The sequence below is a fragment of the Oncorhynchus gorbuscha genome, unplaced genomic scaffold, assembly GCF_021184085.1.
Source record: "Oncorhynchus gorbuscha isolate QuinsamMale2020 ecotype Even-year unplaced genomic scaffold, OgorEven_v1.0 Un_scaffold_1231, whole genome shotgun sequence".
NCBI classification, from domain to species: Eukaryota; Metazoa; Chordata; class Actinopteri; order Salmoniformes; family Salmonidae; genus Oncorhynchus; species Oncorhynchus gorbuscha.
In genome coordinates, this window is record NW_025746068.1 from 103,596 (window position 1) to 108,287 (window position 4,692).

At 42.3% G+C, this 4,692-nt stretch overlaps 1 long non-coding RNA gene across 1 annotated transcript; it reads left to right on the forward strand.

Annotated features, from left to right (window-relative positions):
* Positions 1–958: 958 nt before the first annotated feature.
* Positions 959–3,976, forward strand: LOC124021831. The gene is made up of 3 exons (XR_006836318.1): positions 959–1,299; positions 3,506–3,601; positions 3,842–3,976. It is a non-coding gene; the product is annotated as an uncharacterized LOC124021831 (long non-coding RNA).
* The last annotated feature ends 716 nt before the right edge of the window (positions 3,977–4,692 follow it).

The window sequence follows — 4,692 nt, forward strand, 5'->3', positions numbered from 1 at the left end:
CTATGTAAAGATGGACCGACAGGGAGGACTAACTATGTAAAGATGGACCGACAGGGAGGACTAACTATGTAAAGATGGACCGACAGGGAGGACTAACTATGTAAAGATGGACCGACAGGGAGGACTAACTATGTAAAGATGGACCGACAGGGAGGACTAACTATGTAAAATACATAACAGGCTTAGAATATGGCTAATACATCAGAGCCTAAACCTACTGCTGTAGATAAGGATGAAGTAAATATCTAAAATGGAAACTAATAATGTAACTCATGCAACAGTATCAAATAGTATTTGTCACATGTGCGGAATACAACAGGTGTAGATCTTACAGGGAAATGCGTACTTACAAGCCCCTTAACAAACTATGCTTTCAGAAGATACAAAAAAATAAGTTACGAAAAAATAAGTGGTAAGTAAAAAATAGAAAATAATAGTAACAAATAATTCAACAGCAGCAGTAAAATAACATTAGAGAGGCTATATAAAGGGAAAGGGGGATACCTAGTCAGTTGTACAACTGAAGGCATTCAACTGAAATTTGTCTTCTGCATTTAACCCAACCCCTCTACAGGGGGTATCGTACAGAGTCAATTTGGGGGGCACCGGGTAGTTGAGGTAATATGTACATGTAGGTAGAGTTAAAGTGACTATGCATAGATAATAAACAGAGTGTTGCAGCAGCGTCTTGGTCGCCCTTTGATTAGCTGTTCAGGAGTCTTGGCTTGGGGGTAGAAGCTGTTCAGAAGCCTTTTGGACCGAGACCTGGCGGTCCGGAACCTCTTGCGTTGTGGTAGCAAAGAGAACAGCCTATGACTGGGGTGGCTGGAGTCTGACCATTTTTATGGCCTTCCTCTTACACCGTCAGGTTAGAGGTCCTGGATGTCAAGAAGCTTGGCCCCAGTGATGTACTGGGCCATACGCGCCTTTTGGTCGGAGGCCGAGCAGTTGCCATAACAGTCGGTGATGCACCCAGTCAGTCAGTATGCACTAATGCAGCCTTTCTTAAAGTTGGGTCACGGACCTGTTAATGGTGGGTCGTGACGTGTCAGTGTAAATACATCATTATTTCATGAATTACTGGAATTGATTTGTCCAAGTGCATCTGCGCTCTCTGTACGGTGCGCGTTCTGCTTAAGCAGCGTCTCTGCTCAGTTTGGCAGCTGCACCAGTGTGAGAGGGAGATGCCTGTGTACATCGGAGTTGTGTACCTGATCTCCTTTTCTGCAGTTTTCTTGAAGATCCCTCGGCTCCACACGACGCAGCGCTGTCGTTCAGATTGTTGGCATGTTATAACAGGTAATAAGGGAGTACTAACTAACTCATAGTGGTAGATGTGAGTTTCTCTTTCAATCCCCTGGCCTTGTACACAGCTAATAGCTAACATTCGCCAAAACAAGCTAGCTACTGATAGTGCAACCCTAGTAACAGTACAGATGAAAATGAAAAAAATTATCAGGCCTACTTTACATCTTACTGTAGAAATTATTGTTAAACTAGTCTAGGTTGGAACTGTTGCTGTTAAAAATACAATAATAATTGTTATTCTTAACTGGAATTAACTGATTGACGCAAGATGCTTTTTGAGGCAAACACACTCAGTTCTGGGTTGTTCATGTACAATAGGAAGCGGTCTCCTGCCTGACTGAGAAAGCAGTAGATGTTCTGGTCCAGTTTGGCACCACATACCTATGTGAGTCAGGGTTCTCAACTCTGACACTTATAAAACATGTACAGAAACAGTTTCAAGGCTGAGCTTGACCTCAGTGTTGCACTGTCAAAAACAGAGCCCAGAATAGACCTGCTCTCATTAGGACTGTGTGGGTGTTTTCTGGTCTACAGATGTGATCAGTCACTTTATTCCAGGTCAGAATAAAAACATATGTATTGTATTTTAACAGCAACAGTTCCAGCCTAGACAGATAAGAGTGTTTTCAATGGGGGGAAAATAAACATTAATAGATATTTAATGTCATTGTTATTTGTTTTTATTATTTGATTGACTACTCCTGAGGCTAATTCTACATGTCGCCGGCTATTAACTGAAATCAGAGCAGCAACATGGTTGATCCTCACAATCAATCACATCACTGCAGCAGCCAAACATTGCAACATGAGCATATTGAACGATGTGGGTGAGGTTCAAACACAGCTAGTGAGCACTTACAAAGAAAACATATCAGAAATCAGCAGCATAGAGAGCAACAGCTAGTTACAGCAGCAGAGTCAATGGAGGACAAGAAGCCAGCGCTTAGTAGCAGCAAGCGGCAGAAGGATGTAAGAGCAGATCAGGTCAATAAGGAAGTCGTGAATGATACTAGCCTCTAATTGGTTCCATTCTCAGTTGAGGCGGGCCCTCGGGCTTCCTTTCTGAACTTGCTCCGTTTAATAAATAGCCTACTTTTCTTGTGTACTTTATCTGTTTTTGCTATTTTTCTATGGGATTTAGCCAATTCCAGATTTTTTATAATAGATAAAGTATTGGCTTGTTTTAGTGACTCAAAATGAATAATATTGATAAGAGCTTTTAAATAATTTTAGCCCTGGAGTTGCTCCTGATTTGATTTAATGCGTTTTACTTTGTATTGGTGTCAGATATTATTGGGCATTTTATATTTTATATTATGTTATACCATATTGTACAGTGTCATAATATTGCTTGTTTAATTATCAAATTATGAGTTATTACCTATTTTAGATACATTACATTTTTCAGTTTTTTACATTGAATATAGTACAAGTATCATGTAAATAAGCTCAAAGTTAGACAATGAAAAGACAACAAATAAACAAATTATGTTTCTTGTATTTCTGCCTATTGTACACATGATGGCGCCATTGAGCAACATAATGCATGAGTGGCTAGCCTATAGGCCAGCCAGAGATACTCCATTACTGTCAGGAGATAAACTGTAATAGATCAACAATCAGCACGTTTCATCAACAAACACACACACGCACACACACACTGAGTTGGAACTTACCAGAGTCTTTCCCGGTAGATCAGACGTTGTATGCGTGTGTGTGTTTAAATGTGTGTGTGCGTGTGTGTGTTTTTGCTTGTGTGTGTGTGTGTGTGTGGGGTATGGGTATGTTGCTCCATAGACTACTGCATGAGAACTCTAATGTAAGTGGTCCAACAGATTTACTAGGTGGTAAAGGTCTGGATGGACTATTTCTACATTGATCTCATTTCTTTGGTTCTTTGGGAATATGGTTTAAACTGCTACTGGTGTCTGGAGCTCTACCCCTCTACCCTATCAGACGCTCAGAATTCCATCCAGCTCAACCCTGATTGGCCAAAGGGATACTTCAAGGGGAGTGCACTGATGGGGATGAAGGTCAGTGTCTGAGCTTGCTACTATGAATATGGAAATTGCTGATTGTGTGTGTGTGTGTGTGTGTCGGTCTGTCTTCTCCCTCTCCTCACTCCTTCTATCTCCCCATCCTTTCCTCCCTTCACTCTCTCACTTCATCTCCTCTACCTCCCCTCCCCTCCCCTCAGTTTTCCTTAAATGGCCTTCTGAATAGGAATGGACCAGGGTTTGAGGCTGCGTGTTGCTACTGATGTCCACCTGACAGCACTGTAGAGATCACAATGGTGAGTTAGACGTCCCTGCATGATACACAGAGTTAAGAGCCTTCAGTTTAGAGCTTCAGTTTAGAGCTTTAAATAGTATCACCATCGTTCAACACAGAGAGAAAAGTACAATGATTCAACTCCTTTCTGACAGCAAAGGAAAAACAAGCTTTGTTATTGGTTCCATTGTACTTGTGGGACAATGCTATTGGTCCCATTGCATGTATTTCGACTGTGCCTGCTGTTTGTCCTCCGGTCCAGGGGGTGGAGCTGGAGAGCACCAGGCTGGTGATCAGGTACCCAGACAGCTAAATGCAGAGAACCCCTCCCTCTCCTCAGAGGACCAACCCTATAGGCCTCAACACCTCCCCAGCCTCCCAGTACGCCTCCCCAGGGTAAGGACATCCATCTGTCTGTCAAAACATCATCTACGATTTATAAACATATAACATATAATATATAAGCATTTATAATGAATAATTATGAGTTATAAAGTGTTACCAATCATCTCATATAAATGTTTGAAATGGAAGGTGGAAGCAGGAGCACAGTATTCCTTGGCCGTCATTGTAAATAATAATTTGTTCTTAACTGATCTGCTATCACGTTTTGACCTTAGTTCCTTTGTTTTGTCTTTGTTTTAGTATGGTGAGGGCGTGAGTTGGGGTGGGCAGTCTATGTTCTTTTTTCGATAATTTGGGATTTCTGTGTTTTGTCTGGTATGGTTCTCAATCAGAGGCAGCTGTCAATCGTTGTCCCTGATTGAGAACCATACTTTCACCTTTGAGTTGTGGATGATTGTTTTCTGTTGTGTGTCTGCACCAGCCAGAACTGTTTTCAATCGTTCTCGTTGTTATTTTTGTTATTGCCGTGTTCATTTAATAAATATGGACATATACCACGGTGCACCTTGGTCCTCCTCTTCTTCCACCACCAAAGGACCAAGCAGCGTGGTAACGGGCTGCAGCAGCAACGATCTCCAGACTCCTGGACATCGGAGGAGATCTTGGATGGCAAGGGACCCTGAGGACAGCCGGGAGAATATCGCCGCCCCCAAGGCAGAGCTGGAGGCAGCGAAAGCCGAGAGGCGGTGGTATGAGAAGGCAGCAGCA